This window comes from Myxocyprinus asiaticus, chromosome 29 (assembly GCF_019703515.2).
Source record: "Myxocyprinus asiaticus isolate MX2 ecotype Aquarium Trade chromosome 29, UBuf_Myxa_2, whole genome shotgun sequence".
Taxonomy (NCBI): Eukaryota; Metazoa; Chordata; class Actinopteri; order Cypriniformes; family Catostomidae; genus Myxocyprinus; species Myxocyprinus asiaticus.
Genome location: NC_059372.1, coordinates 35,272,983 through 35,298,706, shown reverse-complemented (window position 1 = coordinate 35,298,706; position 25,724 = coordinate 35,272,983). Strand labels below are relative to the sequence as shown.

Here is a 25,724-nt window from a genome sequence, read left to right as displayed (position 1 = left end):
TATTTCACAGCTTATTGTGGCCAATACTTATACCAACAATTCACAGCTTATTGTGACCGATAATTCACAGCTTGTTACGGCCAATACTGATAACTACTAATTCTCCGCTCATTGTGGCCGATACAATAACCGCTATTTCACAGCTTAATGTGGCTGATACTTATACCAATAATTCACAGCTCTTTGTGACCAATAACCGATACTTCACAGCTCATTGTGGCCAATTCTGATAACCAAAAAAAAAAATCACAGCTCATTGTGTCCAATACGATAACAGCTCATTCACAGCTCATTGTGGCTGATACCGATAACCAATAATTCACATCAAATTTTTGCTGATACAATAACCAGTAATTCACAGCTCATTATGGCTAAGTCTGATAACCAAAAAATAAAACTGCTAATTCTCCGCTTATTGTGGACAATACGTTAACCGATAATTCACAGCTCATTGTGACCGATACGATGAGCGATAATTTAACTTTTAGCATTTGTTTTTACTTATTACTTCTTAAAACATAAACAGAATATGGCAAATGGGATGTGGCACATAAAATATAAATCTGCTAATTGGAACACTTACACCCAAACCTGTGTGTAGCCATTTTTTTTTTTTTTTTTCAAATTTCAAACATTTGTAGCTTAAAATGTCGCCAGCAAATCTGAACAACACACCCTTACCAGAACCTGCAGGGTACCGTGAACCAATTCTTCCTGGCTCAGAGGAGCAGCATTCCACTCAGACCAGTGAACACAGAGACAGTCTGTTCAGGTTCAAAACTAACTGCACTAAAATGTGTAGTGATATTTAAAGAGGGTAGACTGGTAATTACAGAGGAATACAAGTGAAAACACTGGGATGAAGGGAGGGATGCAAAGAAAAAGGTACAAATTATCTTTACTTAATAAAGAACAGGCAGCTTTAGTAACATGAAGTACACGCTACTATTCTCTCAGCAAAGTGTGCACTAGTTGTCCATTTATAGAACAGCGAGAGATAAAGGAATGGCAGAAACAGAGGGTGAGTGTGGCTGGACAAGGGCTTACAGTGGAACACACACTCCCAAACACTCTGATGCTTCTTTTTGATGAGCACACGTGTACATTGCCGAGATGCTGAGAAGCATTGCATTCTATTTTAAGTTTCGTAGTTGTGTACAAACATCTGATAAACATCTTAGAAAATCAGTTTAATGTATATTCTAAATCTCATATGTAGTAAAAAGTAGTTTTACATGTGTGTTTATAAGTAGGTGCATTGTTATCATTTTTAATGTTATGCTACAAACGGGGTTATGTTTATGTATTACAGTTATGTATTTCAAGCATATTAACTCAAGTTTGCAATTCATGAGTATAATTAGAGGGTCATTTAGTTCATAGAAGGCCACTCACTCAGGATGCTGCATGTTTTAGCTGTCTATGTTTATGCTCATTGAAATTCCTCCCATATTTTCCTTCTCCATGGCATATAGCCATGAGAAACATATTTTTTACCCTGGTACCTCTTTACATGAGATGGAAAAGAACAGAGACCGATTCATAAAACTACATCAAAACTCTCTTCCTCTCTTTAAACAGGTTTATCACTTTCTTTTCTCACGCTCATTTTTCCAGCATGTTTGTGTGTAAGCTTATGTTCTTGAGTGTTATTGCAGAATGCAGCCAAATATGTGCTAACACACACTTGCTCACCATATAACTCGCACGTATAGAGCACTCACCACTCACAGACATTGGTCAGTTTTACACTCTAATCTGTACCGTCACATCACTCACAGAAATTAGGTCTTTATCTTAGTGATTGTATTTGACAACATTATCGGTGTTACACAGGAATGTTGATGACTCACTTCCGTGTTAGATAAACTAAACATAAAATTAACCTAACATGAAATGTAGCCGTTACTCATTGTCTATTTTGTTTTTATGTTTAATAATGCTTATTCAGTAGCGGTATTAACTAACACGCAAACCACGCAAATGCGTGGGGCCCCACAGGCTTGGGGGCCCCCTGCTGGCCACTTAACTCTTTTGATGACTCATCCTTTTGACCTCATTTATTAGTAACCAACTAAGTAGAAAGAAACAACCATGAAGCGCATGTATCCAAGCGGTGCTCAAAAACAAAATAAAATAAAAGAGAAGAAATCCAATACTGAAAGTTTGCCAAAGCTTACAAGTTTTTTCTCCCTGAAAAATCTAAATGAAACGTCTGATGAGGAGGAAGACCCAGCCAGGTCACCCGCTGAACAAGCCACGCCTGCACCTGTCACCACGTTTGCTGGCGGCAGTGATGATACCGTTACCCCCGATACCCAGACCGTACCACACGATCGGGTGGTAAGCGAAACCGTGCTTTCTGATGACCCAGCACTTTGGCCTGAGAAAATAACTGACCAACAAAGATGCAGCATTGTCAAATGGGGACCAGTTAAAAAAAAATTTTTTTGATTTTACTCAAAATTATGACAAAATTCTTCGTCAGTTAACTGCGGACTGTTATTATAAAAAAAAAAGAAAAGAAAAACGAGGAGAAAATACAGAGAAATTGGTTAGTTTATTCAGTCAGTAGTGATTCTGTGTTCTGCTTCTGTTGCAAGCTCTTTGAAAGGGGAAGCATATTTTCATGGAGAAGTGGTGGATTTCACTCGTGGATCAATATCCACAGTCACTTAAAAGAGCATGAAAAAAGCAAAGTGCACCGCGCAAATATGCAAACCTGGTGCGAATTAGAAGAGAGACTGAAATCAGGAAAAACTATTGACAGTGAGAGTCAGGAATTACATGCTCTTGAAACACAGCATTGGAAGGCTGTGCTAAGCAGAATAATTGCTATTGTCTGTCATTTAGCAGAACGCAACCAGGCATTCAGAAAAACTTTTTTTGAGCCCCATAATGGCAGCTGTCTTGGACAGGTAGAGCTCATGGCACAGTTTGATCCTATAATGAGTGAACACCTGAGAAGTAGTGAGAAAAAGAAGATCAAAGATCACTGTTTTAGTAATATCATCCAAAATGAGCTCATTGCATGAGTTGGAGAGAAAACAAAGGATGCCATTCTTCAGAAAGTCAAGAAGGCAAAGTTCTTTTCTGTGATAATGGACTGCTCTCCAGATATTAGTCACAATGAACAACTAAACTTGGTGCTTCACATTGTGAATTGCGAGTCGTTGGTGGGAGCAAACATTGCAGAGCACTTTGTTGGATTTGTCAGTGTGAATGACACCACAGGGAAAGGCATGTTTGATACCCTAATTGAGCAGCTTAACAGTTTCAAATTGAACTTTTCAGATTGTCATGGTCAATGGGATTAATATGATGGGACACAAGCAGGAGTCCAGAAAAGACTGCTTGAGATCAACAACAAGACACTGTGTGTTCCCTGCAGCAGTCATTCACTGAAATTGGTTCTGGCTGATGCTGGTAAGTCATCTCTGCTTTCTGTGACATTTTTTGGCATTCTTCAGCTTCTGTATAACATCTTCAGCTCATCAGTACAATGCTGGTCAATCCTGCCATGTGAAGCTCACTGTCAAAAATCTGTCAACAACAAGATGGCAATGTCACATTGACAGTTTACAAGCATATGCCTCCAGTTGCCTGAGATGGTAGAGGCCTGGAGGATTTAGAGACATTGTCTGTGGCACAGAATCTGTGTAAGGTACTGACATCCTGGCGGTTTGATCTTTGTGTTGTGATCTGGTACAGTGTACTGTATCCAATTAATTGTGTAAGTAAACTTCTGCAGAGTCCCAGCATGTCATTTGATGTACTCAAATGGGAAACAGAAAATGTCAAACATTTTATCCAGAAGTACAGAGATGGTGGACTCTCGTCAACTCAGACAGATGCCAGAGAAATTGTTGAAAAGATACAGATAGACATTACTTTTCCTCTTGTACAACAAAGAGAACAACCCGCAAAAGAGGATGCTCAGTTTACACCAGAGGAACACTTCAAGCAAGATTTTCTTCCTCTGCTCGATACAGCGCTTAATAGTGTCAGTAAAAGGGTCACACAAATTGACTTTTTTTTTTTTTTCTCTGTTTGGATTTCTATATTCGGCAGATAACATGAAGAAGGCAGTCCAAGAGAGCACACTGGACGAGTCATGTAAGAAACTGGAGCAGACATTGGGAGACATTGACAGTCAGGACATGATTCTTGAAGTGAGGGCAGCTGTCCATGTATTTCCAGATCACATCTCTACACCTGCAGATATGTCAGATTGTATCTAAAATGAGAATCTCTTGGAGCTTTATGGCAATTTAAGCATTGCCTTGAGTTTACTGTTGACATTGCCTATCACTGTTGCCTCAGGAGAGAGAAGCTTCTCCACTTTGAAACAGATTAAAATGTACCTGCACTCAAAAATGTCCCAGGAAAGACTGAATGGCTTAGCAATGGTTTCCATTGAGCAGAGAGTCAGAAGTTCCCTGAACATGGAGGACATAATTAAAGCTTTTGCTGAAGCCAAAACCAGAAAGTCCTGACTTTGCTCGGTGCCCCCAAAATGGTAAACCCGTCCCTGTGCTTATAAATGACAAAATCACAACTTATTTAAACATGTCTTAATTTTGGTAGCAGTCTTGCAGTTATATCCAAACCTCACAGAAAATGAATAGAAAATAAACCAGCTCATACACTGCCTGGCCAAAAAAAAAAAAAAAAAAAAAAAATTGCCGTTTGGATTTTAATAAGCAGATACTTAAGAGCCTATGATTGGATGATTATTGCAGTGATTAATATGTTTCAGCTGGCAACAATTTTTTTAACCCTAACTGATGCAGTGTGTAGCTTCTCATTTCTTAAACTACCATGTCGGAAGATGTATCCTATGGTCGTGGAAAAGATGTTACTGTGTTTCAGAAAAGGCAAATTATTGGCCTGCATCAAGCAAAGAACACAACTAAGGAGATTGCTGAAATCACTGGAATTGGGTTAAGAAGTGTCCAACACATTATTTAAACCTGGAAGGGTAGTGGTGAACCATCAGCTGTGAATGATTGTGATCGGAGATCACTAAAACTCTTGAAGTCACATTGTAAGAAAAAACATATAATAGTTTAATAGTGAAAATAAGAGCATTTCCACACTCACAATGTGACGAGAACTTACAGGATTGGTACTAAACTGCTGTGTGGCCACAAGAAAGCCAATTTTTAGTGAGGCTAATCAGAAAAAACAACCTCAATTTGCTAGGGATCATAAAGATTGGACTGTAGAGCAATGGAAAAGGGTAATTTGGTCTGATGAGTCCAGATTTATGGGCATGTCAGGGTAAGAAGCGAAGTGCATGAAGCAATACACCCGTCATGTGTAGTGCCCACTGTACTCTGGAGGCAGTGTTATGGTCTGGGGTTGCTTCAATTGGTCAGGTCTAGGCTCAGCAACATTATGCAGCAATAAGTCAGCTGACTACCTGAATGTACTGAATGACCAGGTTATCCCATCAGTGGATTTTTTCTTCCCTGATGGCATTTTCCAGCACGACAATGTCAAGAATCATCGGGCTCAAATTGTGAAAGAGTGGTTCAGGGAGCATGAGGAATCATTTTCACACATGAATTGGCCACCACAGAGTCCTGACCTTAACCCCATTTCAAGTCTTTTGGATGTGCTGGAGAAGACTTTACGGAGTGGTTCGACTCTCCCGTCATCAGTACAAGAAAATTAATGCAACTCTGGATGGAAATAAATGATGTGACATCGCATAAGATTGTCGAAACAATGCCAAAACGAATGCGCGCCGTAATCAAAGCTGAAGGTGTTCCAACAAGATATGAGGGTAACTTTGTTTTTGGCCAGGCAGTGTATAATATTTAGTTTGACCTGCTGTGCTTTACGATCAGCATTTTCTGAAGGTTGAGCACCTCCTTTCACTTACCATGTGTTAGGAAAAACAATAAATAGATTTTAAGAGTAACAAAAAAAAAAAAAAAAGTGTTAGAGTTTCAGGTCCTATTTTGTACCATATTCATGGAAAGTGGCTTCTAAAGTAAGCTAAACTGTTTGAGACCAGAACAAAATAAAGCCTGTGTTTGGTTTAGATTTTTGTTATCCTTAAATCAATAAATAAATCAAATTGATGTAAATATAAACTTAATATCAACTTCTTGTAAAAACATGAGCTTAAGTGTTTGATTAATTTGGCACTTATTAAGTAAACACTAAACGTATTGAGCTGAGACATTTGGTAAACTTGCTGAAAGTATATTTTGAGTTGTTGTCATAAAAATGAGTTTGTTTTGCATACATTTTTTATAATTGAAAGCTATTTTCTCATATTTACTTTCTCGTGTTTCAAGGCCATTTTGCATACACAACAAAATGCTAAATTTAGTCATGACAACAAAATGTTAAACATACATATATATATATATATATTATGATTTGTAAATAAAATTATTATATATTTATTTAATAAAATGTCTCTATAAAATTATTTTGAAGAATCCTTATCCTTATCTGAATAACTGCAATTCTTGGAATTTTATTTTATTTTATTATTTTAATTTATTTTATTTTATTTTGCATTAGTGTTCAAGATTCCATGAAATCAAAACTGAAGTTTTGTGATTTTTAGTCCATGTCTATTAGATTTATTACCAGCTAAGTTTTAGTTATTCTAGTTATGTTCTGTTTCTGGCTATATTTTAGTTATATCTGTATTGGTCCAGAAATTCCATATTGCATTCCTAGTTGTGAAAACAACATACTGAACGTTAATTGAACAACAATATTGTCCCTCACAGTCACTTTCGCATTCACGTCAAATTAATTAACTATCTGTAAAATAATGTGTCTACCCTGACAAAGACAAAGGTTATTTAGTAATGAGGATGAGCCCTTTAATGTGTTCTACCCTGATTTCCTGTTTCAATAAGAAATACTTCATCAGAAGAAAGAAAATTTTCATCAAACCATTATATTGGGTTTTTCAGGTTCACTCTTTTTCACAGCTATTTCGTTTAGACAAAACAATGTTAAATTTAGTCAAAATACTAAACACAAACAGGACATTATTGAAGCCATCTCTCTCTGTTATGAAATCTGTCAATAAAGTTTAATTTGTGATGTGGCAGCTCATGCTAGTTCACAATAAAATCAAAATTGTAGTCAGTAGCTAGCTGTTTTCTGCAACGCAACAAGTGAAAACCTTATGATAACAAACTTGTTTTTGTTACTCAGCCATTTCATCCTTTCTTATAATCTAGAGAAATGTCCTGGTTACTTTCGTAACCTCCGTTCCCTGATGGAGGGAACAAGACGTTGTGGCGATGTAGTGACACTAGGGGTCACTCTTGGGAGCCCCAATCACCTCTGCTTTTTGAAAAAAGGCCAATGGGAATTGGCGAGTGGAATTTTCATGCCAGTCCCCCGGACATACGGGTATAAAAGGAACTGGTATGCAACCACTCATTCAGGTTTTGTGCTGAGGACCCGAGACAAGGTCCCGGCCATTTCAGCGGTAGTTCAGTGTTGTGGCAAGAGGGACACAAAGTCTCATTCCCTCCATCAGGGAACGGAGGTTACGAAAGTAACCAGGACGTTCCCTATCTGTCACTCACTCGACGTTGTGTCGATGTAGTGACACTAGGGGTCCCTATACAGAATGCCACAACTAGCTGAACTGTGTTATTTGGACTGGCGGTGCGAGACAGGTAGACCGCTGTGTGCCTCGTAGCCAGCACACCAGGCTGTTACGTAACCTCCCCCAACGCTCTTATGAGCGTCGAACAGTCCTTCGGGAACAAGTCGACTGCCCAACAAATAGGGATAGGCTAGCCCAGCCGTGGCCTCTTTTCCTCTTTTTTTCTCCCCAAAAAGAGTAGGGGCCATAAATGTCTACATCGGGGGGGGGGGGGGGGGTGTCACTCGCAAGGGGAAGACATCGCGGATACCACACCCCACCCAGAGAAGGGGGGGGGGTATTTTGAGTGGAAATATGTCACATGGTCTTACCGAATCTTGTCGGAAGTATGTCATGTGGAGAAGTCGCATGGTAGGTCCTACCCGAGGGGGGGGGAGTTTCTACAAACATGGTGACCGGGGTCAGAGGGAGCGTGAGGTCCGAGAACCACGTCTGGGTGGGCCAGTAGGGTGCTACTAGGATGACCTGCTCCTCGTCCTCCCTGACCTTGCACAGGGTCTGTGCAAGTAGGCTCACTGAGGGAAACGCATATTTGCGTAATCCCGTGGGCCAGCTGTGTGCCAGTGCATCTATACCGAGGGGTGCCTCGGTCAGGGCGTACCAAAGCGGGCAGTGGGAGGATTACCGGGAAGCAAACAGGTCTACCTGTGCTCAACAGAATCGACTCCAAATCAGCTGGACCACCTGGGGGTGGAGTCTCCACTCTCCCCTGAGCATAGCCTGTGGTGACAACGCGTCCGCCGTGGTGTTGAGGTCGCCCGGGATGTGAGTGGCTCGCAGTGACTTGAGGTGCTGCTGACTCCAGAGGAGGAGACGGCAGGCGAGTTGTGACATGCAACAGGAGTGTAGACCGCCTTGACTGTTGATGTACGCTACCATCGCCGTGTTGTCCGTCCGGACCAACACGTGCTTAACCTGGATCAATGGCCGGAACCTCCGCAGGGCGAGCAGTACTGCCAACAACTCGAGGCAGTTGAGGTGCCAACGCAGCCGCGGGCCAGTCCAGGAGCCGGCGGCTGTGTGCCTGTTGCATACGGTGCCCCAGCCAATCTTGGAGGCATCCGTCATAACCATGATGCTCTAACGGAACCCCTGCCCGTAGAAATGCAAGGTCGATCCAAGGGCTAAAGAGGCGGTGACAGATCGGCTTGACGACCACGCGATGTGTCCAACGGCGCCATGCCCATCTCGGGACTCAAGTCTGAAGCCAGTGCTGAAGCGGTCTCATATGCATCAACCCGAGGGTTGTGGCCACCGCTGAGGATGTCATATTCCCCAGGAGCCTCTGAAAAGGTTTCAGTGGAACCACTGTCTTCTGTCTGAAACCGACTGTGCACGCTCGTTCGTGAGGCGCGCGTCATTGAGAGTCCAACTCCAAGCCAAGAAAAGAGATGCTCTGAACCGGGGAGAGTTTGCTCTTTTCCCAGTTGACCCAAAGCCCCAGTCGGCTGAGGTGCGTGAGCACCAGGTCCCTGTGCGCACACAACACATCCCGAGAGTGAGCTAGGATTAGACAGTTGTCGAGATAATTGAGGATGCGTACACCCATTTCCCTTAGCGCGGCAAGGGCTACCTCTGCAACCTTTGTGAAGACGTGAGGGGACAAGGACAGGCCGAAGGGGAGGACCTTGTACTGGTATGCCCGGCCCTCGAAAGCAAACCGCAGGAAGGGTCTGTGTCGAGGTAAAACCGAGACGTGGGTCTCCTTGTCCCTGGGTCACCCGTCTCAGGGGCGCTTCGAAGCCTTCCTTGGGTTCTTTGCGGCTGGCCGTGAGATGGGTGGCGTCTGCTTCCTGTGGTGGGCTCCACGCCGTAAATCCAACAGCTTTTCGAGGTGAATGGATCGGTAGAGTAATTCAGCTCGCTGAACACAACCGCTCGGCTCCGAAGAGAAAATCTGAACGAGTGGTTGCATACCAGCTCCTTTTATACCCGTTTGTCCAGGGGAGTGGCATGCAAATTCCACTCACCAATTCCCATTGGCCTTTTTTCAAAAAACAGAGGTGTTTGGGGCTCCCAAGAGTGACCCCTAGTGTCACTACATCGACACAATGTCAAATGAGTGACAGATAGGGACTACTTTTTCCCTCATCTCGCCCTGTCACTGTTTCTGCCATGCTAATTAAAATGCCCTGTCTGCTAACCCAATTTGACTCTCAGAATCAGAATGAGCTTTACTGCCAAGTATGCTTACACACACAAGGAATTTGTCATTGTGACAGAAGCTTCCAGTGCAAGAGAATGCAACATATATACATACATACAAACATATACATTTAAACATATATACATATAGTGACATAAAAAACTTAAACAAATATACAGATATGTGCAGGTGATGTATTATATTGAAGAAGAGGTAGGATATGTTAAAGAATATAAATGAAATATGGATATAAGTAGGAATGGATGGATTGAATATTGCACATGGTTGTATTGACCAAAGGAAAGTATTTGGGGGCAGTTTTAACTGTTCATGAGGTGGATGGCCTGAGGGAAAAAACTGTTCCTGTACCTGGCTGTTCTGGTGCTCAGTGCTCTGTAGCGCTGGCCAGAGGGCAACAGTTCGAAGAGTAAGTGTGCTGGGTGAATGGGGTCAAGAGTGATTTTACCACCCCTTTTCATCACTCTGAATGTGTACAGTTCTAGCAAGGTGGGTAGGGGAGTGCCAATAATCCTCTCATCAGTCCGAACTGTCCTTTGTATTCTTCTGATGTCTGATTTCGTAGCTGAACCAAACCAGATAGTTATTGTAGTGCAGGGGACAGACTCAATGACTGCTGAGTAGAACTGTACTGCCTGTGGCAGGTTGTGGGGTCTTTGGCAGTGCAGTCGTTGGTATACAGGGAGAAGAGTAGTGGGGAGAGCACACATCCCTGGGGGGGCACCAGTGCTGATTGTACATGTTCTGGAGGTGAATTTCCCCATTCTCACTTGCTGCTGCCTGTCTGTCAGAAAGCTGGTGATCCACTGACAGATAGAGCTGGGAACAGAGAGATGGGTTAATTTAGTCCATAGGAGATCAGGGTTGATGGTGTTAAAAGCCAAACTGAAATCAACAAATAGTATACTTGCATAAGTCCCTGGTCTGTCTAAATGTTGAAGTATGTAATGCAGTCCCATATTGACTGCATCATCCACAGACCTGCTTGCTCTATAAGCAAACTGAAGGGAATCCAGAAAGGGTTCAGTGATGTCCTTCAGGTGGGACAACACCAGTCTCTAAAATGACTTCATGACCACAGATGCCAGAGCGATGGGTCTGTAGTCATTAAGTCCTTTGATCTTGGTTTTCTTTGGAATGATTGTGAAGCAACATGGAACTTCACACTGCTCCAGTGATCTGTTGAAGATCTGTGTGAAGATGGGGGCCAGCTGGTCAACACAGGATTTTAAACAAGTGGGTAAAAACAATCGGGGCCCTGTGCTTTTCTTGTCTTCTATTTCCGGAAGACCATCATCTTCACAGATCTTAAGTGCATGTTGAGTAGCAGGAGAGGGGAGGAGGGTGGTGGAAGGAGGTGTAAATGTTTGTGTGCTGTGAAGGTCGGAGCGGTTGTGGGTTGTGTGACTGGGCTTTTCAAATCTACAGTAAAACACATTCAGGTCATTAGCCAGTTGTTGATTCCCTAAAGTGTTGGGGGATGGTCGTTGGCTGAAAACTGTTTTTTCAGCTTTTCAGAATAGCTTCTTTTAGCCATTCTAATCTCCTTTGTCAGTCTGTATTTGGCCTGATTGTACACGATTTTATCCCCAATTCTGTAAGCATCCATTTTAGTTTTGCTGTAAACTATGGCTGAACAGTCAACGTAAAGTTTAATTATATAAATGAACTTAACTTAAAACAACATAAAACATAAAGACACCTCTTTCTCTTACTTGAACTGGCACCTCCGGCTTGTCTTTATTCCCCTCCCGGCTGATTAGCCCAATTCAGGGCCAGCCGTGTGTCCTCACGGCCCGGCCCCGCCCTCCTCCTCGTCACTCTCCTCCATCGACACGACATGACGCACTCCCCTCCCTTCCTGGAGGGGGGCGTTGCCCTTCCGGCTGTGCCTGCTGGCAGGTCTTCCCTGCCTTTCTGGAGCCCTGGAAGAGACAAGCGGAGGGAAAGGGGAGAGGGAAAGAGCAAGGTGGAGCGACAGAGAGAGAGAGAGGAGAGAGAGAGAAAAACTTGCTGGTTCCCGGACACACTGCCACTGGTCCTCAACCGCTCCTCCGCCCTCTGGCAGACGACAGCTCGCTCCTCCCCCGGCGGTTGGTAGCGAGCCCTCCGACCCCTGGCAGACGAAACCGCTCCTCCTCTTCTCGGCTGACGGCAGCGGTTCCTCCGGCACTCGGCGGCCGGCAGAGACTCCTCCATAACAACGCGGCTGCATGCATCTCTCTCTCTCTCTCGATCTGGTGCCTCCGGCTCGTCTTTATGCCTCTCCCTGCTGATTAGCCCGATTCAGGGCCAGCCGTGTGTCCTCACGGCCTGGCCCCACTCTCCTCCTCATCACACATGGTTTGTTGTTGTTGTATGTTTAATAAGTCCTAGTAGGAATGCACATGTCCTCACAGAAACTGATATATGATGTCATAGTATCTGTGAACACATCCAGGTTTGTGGCTGCAGCTTCAAAACCACTCCAATCAGTGCAGTCAAAGCAGGCTTGTAGTTCCAGTTCTGCTTCATTGGTCCATCTTTTTACAGTCTTTACTCCAGGTTTAGCTGATTTTATTTTCAGCCTGTAGGTCGGAAGAAGATGAACCAGACAGTGATCAGAGAGTTCTAAAGCTGCACGTGGGACAGAGCGATATGCATCCTTTATTGTTGTGTAGCAATGATCCAGTGTATTTCTGTCTCTGTTGGGGCATATATTGTGCTGTCTGTATTTTGGCAGTTCACATGTGAGATTTGCCTTGTTAAAATCTCCAAGAATAATAATAAGTGAGTCCGGGTGTTGTTGCTCCGTGTCTGTGATCTGATCAGCCAGCTGTTGCAGCGCTACATTCACACACGCGTGTGGAAGAATATAAACACTCACAAGAATACACAAGGAAAACTCCTGCAGCAAGTAGAAAGGCTTACAGTTTATGAAGAGCGCCTCTAAATTAGGACAGCATATCTTCTTCAGCATTGTTACATCTGTACACCAACATTAGTTGACGTAAAAACACGTTCCACGGCCTCTCGTTGCTCCTCTGACTAAAATGTCCATCAGAATGTCCGAATAATTAAAAACCGGTAAAAGATTGTCTGTCATGTGCTGCCAAATATTCAGCAGCTCATCTCTGGTAAAGCTGATCAGAAATAAATTACTAAACACAGGACAAACAAACAAAAACAGCAAAAGAACTGAAGAGCTCCATACTGAGGCGGACATCCGTGGCGCCATCTTGAACTAACAGTTAACTTACACTGCATGACCAAATTAAGTTAGCTCAGATTTCAAACAGATCTTAACTTTGTTTTCCTCTTCCTTCAAATGCAGCAGCTTCAAACATATATTTTCCCTCAGATGTTGTTGACTCAGCAACAGAGATGACAGCAAGCTCAATATATGAAACTAAACACTGCACTGCCAAATTGATTCTCCCACAGACGCGAGCTGATACCGTGAGCCGAGCGAGTGTTATGTACTGAGTTTGTCAAATCTAGTGAGCAGCCTGGCTTGATTAAGGGTGTTTGAGAGCTGCCATATGGAATGTGGAGTATTTTGGGCTCATATTCCCCACATCAGGTCAATAAGGTCAGCCTGGAGGTCAAAGGTCAAAAGCTTTGACCTTGTGAGGTGAGATAAATAAAGGATAGTGATATTCCCTCTTGTTCGGCCACATACATACATACTCGCACACGCCCCGTCTATCATGCACGTTTATAGGTTGCAGAAGTTGAGGGGCTTTTTTAAATTCCCCGAAAGTCTGTACAAACACACACAAGCACACAAACACTTGCACGCTTTCACAAACAAGCGCACACATAGTTTTATGCACTTTATGTTTACAACATTCCAAAACCAGAGAATGCCAAAGTCTCTTCGGATTCCATGCTTGACTTTCCCATGACAAATCCCTTTAGGACACCCCACCCCCTTTCCCCCTCTCTCGTTTACACCAGCACACATGCATTACATGCCAGAGACCATCATCTGCTGGTCTTTCCACTGTTTGTATCACTCCGTATCTCTGTGTTCACTACATAGAATTACAGTTTTATGGTGTGCAACACTGTAACTTAACTGGTTTTGTTGGTGGAGCAAAAATAAATAAAATAATAGGTCATAAAATCGAGTGGTTACTCGATATTAACTTCTCGTTTATAGAACTATTGTGCAAAAGCAATGTTACACTCACAATAACATAACATGATGCCCATGAACACACAATCACAATTAGACTTGAAAATGTAAAGGATTACAAGAGATTTTGGACAGCATCAGTTGTTGGCAAGTATGAAAACAAGAATAGTGAGAGTGGGCCGGTTGTTTCAGTGGCTTCATGATGATTTGGTGGGAAAGGAGGGGGAAATGTGGGAAACAACAATGTGGGGTATGTATTTGTAACCCTGTGAAACAAACTACACGCTTTTTGTCTATAGGACCAACAGAGCCTAACAGGATTATAAACAGAGAGTGAGGGATGGAGAAATGGAGTATGGAGAAAAAAGGCACATGTGACTAGATTGCCCCTTCATACCCACCCACTGAGTATCTGTGTATGTTTGTGTGTGTGTTCATCAGACTCCACTGAGAGGTTAAACTCGGACAGTTTCTTTTGACCCCATAGTAAAACTGCTTATTCTACACCATATTCTCTATATTCATATTTTCATTACATTCATATTAATATTTAAAAGCAAAAGTTTATTTTTGTATTCCAAAAATATATTTCATTTTACTCGCCTTACAAAAAGTACTGTAGGGGTACCATAACACAGTGATGTTATCATATGGTAATACCATCATACTTTGATATATATAGCATGGTACTGAATCATGTCCAGTGTCCAAAAAAAAAACAAAAAACCCTAAGGGTTCCCGTGGATCCTTAAAAAGACTTATATTCAGTTTTTTCAAAATGTAAAGTCATAAAAAGTCTTAAATATCTTAAATGCAAAAAAAGTCTTAATTTTTATTTAAAGAGGTCTTAAATTTGGGAGTGGAAAGACAGGAATCATGATATGACCTAATGTGATTATCCAACTTCAAAAGAATATGATTTAATTAAATAAATGCATGTGCTGCATCCTTCAGAGTGAAAACACAACACTGTTGTATTTTCTCCAAGCATGCGGGGGCTTGTGAGTGTTTTTAGCTATTGCGGAGCAGTTCACAATCATTAAGCCATATTTGAAATTTATGACAAACTATCACTAAAAATCAACTGTTGATGAAGATGATATAGTGTTGATGAAATATGACAATGTTTACTTTTAATTGTTTATATAGGGCTCCAGACTGCGACTAAAATGGCGGCAAATGCGACCAAAAATAATTGATTGCGACAATAATTTAAAATGTAGTTGCTGTTGGGAACAGTCATGTTGTGTGCGTTCATATGCGGTTTCGTCAGATATCATCTTGTTAGTTATTGAATAGACCTTTAGAGTGTGCACCAGTGTGTCTCGCGCCACTTTTCACCCGTTCTGTTGTGACGAGCTTACTGCACGCAACAACAAACCCAGCACGAACATGAACATCATGAACAAATGACTCTTTTGAACCGGGTCTTTTTCATGAATCACCTGAAAAGAACTGAGGGTTTGAACTCAGGAGCTCAGGTTAGCAGTTTGAATCAGATTCACTTTCTCAGAGAATCATCCGTCAATGAGCTCACAACTGGGAGCGCAGACATTTCAAAATAAGAGTCCCGTGTGTATTTCGGACTTTATAATTATAAGTCCTGTATTGTGTACCACTTTTTTTCTTCTTCTGATAATTATTGATTGGGATTGGAGAAGCACAATAAACTGCATCTGGGATTTCATTCAATTTGCACTCTTGTAGTTTCTGTGTATGGGGCCATCCGGTAACTGTAAAGAAGGACTTTATATATATATATATATATATATATATATATAAAATCAAGCCTTTGACATATAGGACAGTTGAGGGACTTGTACACAACTATCACACAAGGTGCAAACATTCATTGAAGCTCAAGACGAAAACACACTACTATATGCATACTATACTTTATGTAATTATCTGTAATGTAGATTCTGAAGAACAGTACTAAATAAAAATAATCTTTTATCTCTTATATTCATATAAATTATGAAAGGGGTGTGAATATTTATGAGACAAAAGGGAATGCAAACTTATCTTCTCAGCTATATATACTGTTTATTAAACCTCTGATTAATGGGTTTTCATCTGTCTTCCTTTTCTTTGGCTTTCTATCTTGTTTATGAACAGCAATCTAAATCAAACTATTCTGTGATATGGCTACTAAAAACAGCCATTTGGATCCTTAATATTTCAGTTTAGTCTGGAGCCCTGATATTGTAAAACGTAGATTATTGTAGGAGTGCACATTTTATATCCCATATTTGTTTGAATAAGCAGCTGGAAGCAGTAAAGCGCAAACATTTCAAAATAAGAGTCCCCAGTGTATTTCAATGTTAATGTGCCTTTAAAGTTAAAAGTTCCATGCTATGAATCAAATCTGCAAACCCCCATCTGGAATCTAAAATGTTATTACATTTGGACTCTTGTAGCCTGTGTCTAGCCCTCCCCATCACAGGAAGAAAAGACTAAGAACATGTAATATAGGCTACCAATTTTAAAAAACTATTGGCAGATTATAATTTCAACACATTATCAAATCAGCACAATCCAGTATCGGTCGACCTCTAATTTGTATCTATTTATATAATGGTACATAAACCAATTTTAGTGTGATATTTATGTGGAAAACATGGCTTGGTATCAGATGATTATTCAGTTCCACTGTACTTACTACTTGATATATAGCATAGTTATTTCCATATTCATTTACAATTGATATTTACATGGTTCTCCATGGTACTTAAAAGAATAGATTTATACTGCCATTGTAATACCATGGTACTATTTGTAGTGTTTTCTGGAATCAACAACTGGCTAATGACCTGGTGGAAAGAGTACTGATTTTTTTTTTAACTTAAGTAAAAGCACTGCTACTGAAGAAATAATTCACTTGAGTACAAGTAGAATTACTGAGAAATATTATGACAGAAGTAAGAGTAAATAAGTAGTTTGCTGAAAAACTACTCAAGTAATTACAAGTTACTTTATGAAAATTATATTATAGTATATACGCTTCCATTTTTAGAACACAAAGACATTTTTGTTCTTGAAAGAAACTTATGCTTCCTTTCACCAAGAATGCATTAAATTGATCAAAAATACTACCAAAATCATGAATTGCTAATAATTATTATGGTTTGAAATTATTGTTTTAAGTGGTATTTATTCATTTTTTTCATTTACCCGTGATGGCAAACATATACTGTGTCACCTATTCCTTACAGAAGCATTCTAGTGCTAATTTGGTACTCAAGAAAATTTTCTTATTATTAGAACAATTGAGAATGGTTGCGCTACCATGTGGAAATCACAATACAGTGGGTTTTGTGGGAGTATTGACGCTGACTACCACCCCTGGAGTCACGAGTTCGAATCCAGGGTGTGCTGAGTGACTCCAGTCAGGTCTCCTAAGCAAACAAATTGGCCCGGTTGCTAGGGAGGGTAGAGTCACATGGGGTAACCTCCTCGTGGTTGTGATTATTGGTTCTCGCTCTCAATGGGGTGCGTGGAAAGTTGTGCGTGGATCGTGGAGGGTAGCATGAGCCTCCACATGCGGAGTCTCTGTGGTGTCATGCACAACGAGCCACGTGATAAGATTCGCGGATTGACGGTCTTAGTTTATGCAAGCTGCTGTGCTCATGATGCTGTGCCCTGCGGGCTTCCTTCGTGCCGCACACAGCGTGTTTTAGTTTATAAACATTTAGTGCTAATAATTTTCTTCTTCCCAAAATTCAGAAATATTATATATTTTTTTGTACTTTGTAATTGTGGTGAAAAATAACTGTAGCGAAGTTGAATAATTTTTAATCAACTCAAGTATAATGTATTTATACTTAATGTAGAAAAATGTACTCAAGTATTGTAACGAGAGTAGTTGTAATTTGTTACTTTCCACCTTTGCCTACATCCAACATTTTGTCTACGAGAACTGATTGTTCACTTACCATCTAATCTACCCAGTGTCACGGTACTTAAGCAGAAGGAAGGACCCAAGCCCAGGAATGAGTGAAAAATAAATATATTTTATTAAACAACTGAAAACAAACAGGCAACACAACACACGAGGGAGAGAAAACAAACTAAACATAATCCAGAATAAAGACAAAGACTAGGACCGACCAGGAACAGGACATGAACAGGAACAGATGAACTTGCTAACAAAATGATTCGACAAACACAAGAGGAAAAAGGGCACAATATATAGAGCAAGATACATGAGGGACAAGTGCAGACAATCAACATGATGCGGACTAAATGAAGAGGCATGGCAGGAAGCAACAAGCAGGCAGGGAAAGCAGAGTGCATGGTAGACAGAAAACACAGAGCCATGCGTTCAAACACAGAACAGAAGCTAATTAAGACAACAGAAAGGAGTGGGCTATCGGCCTCCATGAGTGCTGGCAGTGACTGGGGAACGGCCTTCGCGGCCGTGAGCGCTGGGAGCAACTGGGGCTCAGGCACCTTACTCGGCTTCCTTCTCCTCTTCCGGACGGTTAGAAGCACTGCTGGCAGTGACTGGGAAACGGTCTCCGTGGCTGGGAACGCTGGCAGTGACTGGGACTCGGATGCCTTACTCAGCTTTCTTCTCCTCTTCCGGACAGTTGGAAGCACTGCTGGCAGTGACTGGGAAATGGTCTCCGTGGGCGTGAGTGCTGGCAGCGACTGGGGCTCGGGCACCTTACTCAGCTTCCTTCTCTTCCGGACGATTGGAAGCACTACTGGCAGTGACTGGGGAACGGCCTCTGTGGCCAGGAACGCTGGCAGTGACTGTGGCTCGAACGGCTTACTCGGCTTCCTTCTCCTCCTCCTGGCGGTTGGCTGCAGCATCCACCATCGGTGAGGGGGCATCACTGTCAGGGCTGACAGTTCTTCGAGACACAGGCTGAGATAAAATAATCCCATTTTAAAGCCAATTTTATGGTCTCGGAATGTCACGGTATGCTTAGCAGGAAGAAGGACCCAAGTGCAGGAATGAGTGAAAAATAAATATATTTTATTAAATAACTGAAAACAAACAGGCAACACAAAACTCTCACGAGAGTAGTTTCGTAGCTGCACCAAACCAGACAGTTACTGAATTGCAGAGGACAGACTCAAAGACTGCTGGGTAGAACTGTATAAACAGCGCCTTGAAACAACCACACCGTCTTTTTCCAGAGCAGCCTGTATTTCTCCTGAGGTTACCTGTGGGTTTTTCTTTGTATCCCGAACAATTCTTCTAACAGTTGTGCCTGAAATCTTTCTTGGTCTACCTGACCGTGGCTTGGTATCAAGAGATCCCCGAATTTTCCACTTCTTAATAAGTGATTGAACAGTACTGACTGGCATTTTCAAGGCTTTGGATATCTTTTTATATCCTTTTCCATCTTTATAAAATTCCATTACCTTGTTACTTTTGACAGTTCTTTTCTGCTCCCCATGGCTCAGTATCTAGCCTGCTCAGTGCATCCACATGAGAGCTAACAAACTCATTGATTATTTATACACAGACACTAATTGCAATTACAGACACTAAGGTGTGGGAAATTAATCTTTAATTGCCATTTAAACCTGTGTGTGTCACCTTGTGTGTCTGTAACAAGGCCAAACATTCAAGGGTATGTAAACTTTTAATCAGGGCCATTTGGGTGATTTCTGTTATAATTATGATTTAAAAAGGAGCCAAATGTGATAATAAATGGCTTCATATGATCACTATCCTTAAATAAAAGACAGTTTTTTTGCATGATCAGTCATATTTTCAAAATCAATGCCAAAATTTCACAATTTCTGCCAGGGTATGCAAACTTTTGAGTACAACTGTATATATATAGAGGGCGTCAATCGATTGAAATTTTTAATCAAATTAATTACATGACATGCCAATTAATTTATCAAATTAATCGCACATATAGGTATTTGCTGAGAAAGGCCCTAAAATAACAGTAATTCAATATATAATGATTATAAATATATTTCTACAATTATAAATAGGTATATTAAAGTAATTAAAATTATATATTATAAATATAATAATTCAGATCATTAAAATGCATTACGTTATTGTGGCAGATGAGGAAGCACTGATCAGACACTACAAAAAGTGGCTTTAGAAGGCAATTTCCATATTATTGAACATAAGCCTCTCATTGGCCTACAGTCCACAGCAATCCTTTTTGCATTTGCAATTGAATTCATCAATCTGTTTAAGATAGATTTATTATAAGGGCTTTTCTAAGTATGCATCAGTGTACACATGTGTCAGAAGGATGCTTTTAGAACATAGACCTCACTTTGGTTGTGTCACGTCATAAACAGAGTTTTTAGGTTTCTGTGTCAAGTTAAATGTAGTTTTAAACTTGAAAAACACATCTCGAGATCCCTGCATTTAGAACTGCTCTCTATTCAGCTGCGCTCGAATGCATGAAAACGTATTTTCTTGTGCAGTCGGTTGCTACTCAGGAGTGTCAACAAGCTGTGACTTGCTCGCTTGCACAGCTACTTGTTACATTGATATTTCAACCTTGAAATGCTCCAGTGGTAGTAATATTGCTTATGGTTCATGGACATGATGATTAATTACGTTAAAAAAATTTTAACACGTTATTTTTTATACAATTAATCGCACTGACTGAACGTGTTAAATTGACAGCACTAATATATATATATATATATATATATATATATATATATATATATATATATATATATATATTAGGGGTGTAAATTGGACATGTCATCACGATATGATCTTATATCGATTCTCTTGGCCTGCGATCTCATATTTGCCGATACGTCAACGTCTGCCATGTTACGATTTCAATTTGATTAGATTCAGTGCCCTGCCATCGATATTCCGATATTATGTGCCTATTTTACACAATCAATTAAAAAATGTTTGCCCTAAAATGCAACAAATATAATTTGAATATTTTATTGAGCTCTCTGTAAAGTGCAAATTTAGTATCCATACTGGGACATCCACAACAAAATAAGTTACTTCAGATGTTGAAAAAAAATTATACAGATAATAATATAAAAAATTACATCACACGCAAGTGATCATCATTTGATTACAACTTATTTTTCAGTTTAATCCAATTCAAAGTACTTACATACCCATGACTTGTTTCCAACTGACCATGCTATCCATGGTTTTCTTGGCTACAACTCCACAGTTGTAATGAAAAATTCTGTTACAGTTAACTGGGATAAATGTTAGTAAGGGTATTGATGTGTAGATACGTAAAGTCATATAATTGATGCTAGTGCTGAGCAGGTGTTTCTCTTTCCCCCATTAGTGCTGTTCAGACATTTCACATGATGGTTGAACTACTCCATGGTACCTTAATATAGCAAATTTCAAATGGGTCACATACGCAATGATTTCGATGGAAGCCCAAATTAATTGCGCATGTGAGCCGCTCTGTGTTTATCACGAGAGCTCGCATTTTAAGGAGCGCCGGTTGATGCTCGCGCACTGATCCTGTCACTGGTCTGGAGCTCACGTTTCACGGGAAGCCCGGTTGACGTGCGCGCATGGGTAGCAGAGTGCAATTTGGCTTCACAGACCCTGTGCACATCCTTGTCCCACATGAAAAGCGTATTTAGCGCTCATAAAGTGAAATGAATGTAATAAGGTAGCTTCATCGCCTGATGGAAATGCGTACGGACGTGGCTGACATGAGAGTGTTCAAATAAAGGTGCATCTTTAAAAAAAAATGTCTATATCGATATTTACGCATTTTATCGATTAGAGCCTGACCGATATGGGATTTTTGAGACCGATGCTGGTTTTAGAGGGGGAAAATTCACCGATTACTGATATGGTGGCTGATATAGTTAATTTTTGAGCTGGAATGAAAACAGACCTTTTCTAAGTGAATTGTTCACCGATTTTGCACCGATATGACAACAAATTCTAGAAATGAACACTGAGAAAATAAAGAATAAATAAAAATACAATAAATAGATAAAAAAAACATCAGTACTATAAGTCAGTTGCTTATCGTTTAAATAAAGAATAAATAAAAATAAAATAAATAGCTAGATAAACATCAGTACTGTTTAGTATAAGTCAAATGCTGACCATTAAAATAAAGAATAAATAAAAATAAAATAAATAGCTAAATAAACATCAGTATTTCTGTTTAGTATCAGTCAAATGCTGACCATTAAAATAAAGAATAAATAAAAATAAAAATGAATAGCTAAATAAACATCAGTACAGTTTAGTATCAGTCAAATGCTGACTGTATTAATACTGCCAGTCAATTATTGGCAGGTTGTAAAACAAGAAGCATTTACACCTGCCGAGACAAGAGAAAAACAGCGGCAGCGGTGTTACACCGTATTCTGCAATACAAGTTCAGGGGAAACTTTCAAGACTTTTAAATATAAAATTTTATAAATGCATTGACTGGAATTGTTCGGTTGAAGGGGTACCAAACTGTGAATCCTGAACAAAACAGTTAGGTGAATACATGTTTACACATTTGCTTCCACTCAGCTGATAAGCAATGAAAGTAGCTACGTGGTTAGCTAGTTAGCTATGAGCTCATTGTCACGGAGAGTAAAAGATGGATCAGCATTGCGTCTCACCAACTAGGTAACAACGTAGCGTGAAATCAACACTCAACAGACACCATCCACCACCGCACAGTTGTCTGTTGAGCTGCAAAAAGATGCGCTGATGTTTACCTTTCAATATGCTACAATACTTATGCACTGACAAACTATAGCTGGCTAACAGCAAACAGACATGAGTGACATGGTTGTCAGGGACAGGGTTAACGTTATATTAGTTATATTGAAAAGGGAAAATGATGGGGTCATTGTTTATTAACTTTCCAGTATGTATTTCACAAACTAGTTAGCAACTTGCCGAGAAGACACTGCTGAACTCTGCCCTGTCTGCAGAGCCACCGTCAGCTCAGAGTCAGCACTGTAAACAATGGAGTCGGAGCGTGCTCTGCTGGACAAACTGCATAATGACACCAATTCTAAAGCATTGTTTTCTGCATTATAAGTTCTGAAAAAAGTTTTCATATCTGCGCATATCGGTAAAATATATGCCAATACCAACATATCGCTGAAAGGCTAATATATATCGGTCGGGCACTAGTATCGATAACATTGGATCATCGGTTATATCGATGGATAGTTACACCCCTATTATTTATATATATATATATACAGGTGCATCTCAATAAATTAGAATGTTGTGGAAAAGTTCATTTATTTCATTAATTCAACTCAAATTGTGAAACTCATGTATTAAATAAATTCAATGCACACAGACTGAAGTAGTTTAAGTCTTTGGTTCTTTTAATTGTGATGATTTTGGCTCACATTTAACAAAAACCCACCAATTCACTATCTCAAAAAATTAGAATATTTTGACATGCCATCAGCTAATCAACTCAAAACACCTGCAAAGGTTTCCTGAGCCTTCAAAATTGTCTCTCAGTTTGGTTCACTAGGCTACACAATCATGGGGAAGACTGCTGATCTGACAGTTGTCCAGAAGACAATCATTGACACCCTTCACAAGGAGGGTAAGCCACAAACATTCATTGCCAAAGAAGCTGGCTGTTCACAGAGTGCTGTATCCAAGCATGTTAACAGAAAGTTGAGTGGAAAGAAAAAGTGTGGAAGAAAAAGATGCACAACCAACCGAGAGAACCGCAGCCTTATGATTGTCAAGCAAAATCGATTCAAGAATTTGGGTGAACTTCACAAGGAATGGACTGAGGCTGGGGTCAAGCCATCAAGAGCCACCACACACAGACGTGTCAAGGAATTTGGCTACAGTTGTCATATTCCTCTTGTTAAGTCACTCCTGAACCACAGACAACGTCAGAGGCGTCTTACCTGGGCTAAGGAGAAGAAGAACTGGACTGTTGCCCAGTGTTCCAAAGTCCTCTTTTCAGATGAGAGCAAGTTTTGTATTTCATTTGGAAACCAAGGTCCTAGAGTCTGGAGGAAGGGTGGAGAAGCTCATAGCTCAAGTTGCTTGAAGTCCAGTGTTAAGTTTCCACAGTCTGTGATGATTTGGGGTGCAATGTCATCTGCTGGTGTTGGTCCATTGTGTTTTTTGAAAACCAAAGTCACTGCACCCGTTTACCAAGAAATTTTGGAGCACTTCATGCTTCCTTCTGCTGACCAGCTTTTTAAAGATGCTGATTTCATTTTCCAGCAGGATTTGGCACCTGCCCACACTGCCAAAAGCACCAAAAGTTGGTTAAATGACCATGGTGTTGCTGTGCTTGACTGGCCAGCAAACTCACCAGATCTGAACCCCATAGAGAATCTATGGGGTACTGTCAAGAGGAAAATGAGAAACAAGAGACCAAAAAATGCAGATGAGCTGAAGGCCACTGTCAAAGAAACCTGGGCTTCCATACCACCTCAGCAGTGCCACAAACTGATCACCTCCATGCCATGCCGAATTGAGGCAGTAATTAAAGCAAAAGGAGCCCCTACCAAGTATTGAGTACATATACAGTAAAAGAACATACTTTCCAGAAGGCCAACAATTCACTAAAAATGTTTTTTTTATTGGTCTTATGATGTATTCTAATTTTTTGAGATAGTGAATTGGTGGGTTTTTGTTAAATGTTTGCCAAAATCATCACAATTAAAAGAACCAAAGACTTAAACTACTTCAGTCTGTGTGCATTGAATTTATTTAATACACGAGTTTCACAATTTGAGTTGAATTACTGAAATAAATGAACTTTTCCATGACATTCTAATTTATTGAGATGCACCTGTATTATACACACACACACACACACACACACTACTGGTCAAAAGTTTTGAAACACTTACTCATTCTTTATTATACTTTTTTTCACATTTTAGAATAATATTAAAGTCATCAAAACTATGAAAAAACTATGGGAATTATGTTGTGACTAAACAAAATCCAAAATAAATCAAAACTGTGTTATATTTTAGCATCTTCAAAGTAGTCACCCTTTGCCTAGAATTTGCAGACATGTACTCTTGACATTTTCTCAACCAACTTCTTGAGATATCACCCTGGGATGCTTTTTAAACAGTATTGAAGGAGTTCCCTTCTATGTTGGGCAATTATTCGCTGCATGCATATATATATATATATATATATATATATATATATATATATATATATATGTATACATATATTTATATATATATATATATATATATATATATATGTATACATATATATATATATATATATATATATATATATATATATATATATATATATATATATGTATATGTGTGTGTGTATATATATATATATATATATATATATATATATATATATATATATATATATATATATATATATATATATATATTTTTTTTTTTTTTTTTTTTTTTTTTTACTTTTTTGGTGCTGATGTTGCTAGTTTTCCCTGGAAAGTGTATGTTCTCACCTAACTTCTCTTCCAGTCAAAACTGTTCAACCAGTTACTGTCCAATCAGCATTTGAGATCCCTACCTTGTTACTGGATTCACTTTGACAGCTGATTTATCTGTGAAAGTGTAAGTTCTCCACACATCTCAAATAGCCTACATTTGTAGTAGTAGTGCTTGTATGTGTTTATTTAAATGTTGATGCAGGTGTTTGTGTATGAGGGTGTTTTCACAGTTGGCTCATTGCAGGGGTCTGAGCGTGGTTCACAGGATTTTTAAACCATATGTGAACACTCCAAATGATGTCAGACCTCTTTAAAGCTAACCGAACCGAGGCCATTTCGGGAAGTGGTCTGAGTATGGTTTGCTTGCAGCCTTCGGTTCCGTTCACTAAAAATGTG

The 25,724-nt window shown here is 40.1% G+C and overlaps 1 protein-coding gene across 4 annotated transcripts in view; it reads left to right on the top strand.

The window, feature by feature from the left end:
- The window catches only part of arhgap46b (Rho GTPase activating protein 46b), a 156,817-nt gene that overhangs the window by 81,207 nt on the left and 49,886 nt on the right, over positions 1-25,724 (top strand). Inside the window, exon 2 of one of the 4 annotated variants that reach the window (XM_051661794.1) lies at positions 3,295-3,426. The exons of 2 other annotated variants lie outside the window; for them this stretch is intronic. The gene's annotated coding sequence lies outside the window, so the exon portion shown is untranslated. Of the gene's footprint in view, positions 1-3,018; positions 3,427-25,724 lie in introns of those variants that run through there. One more of the 4 variants, XM_051661793.1, reaches the window with a different exon arrangement.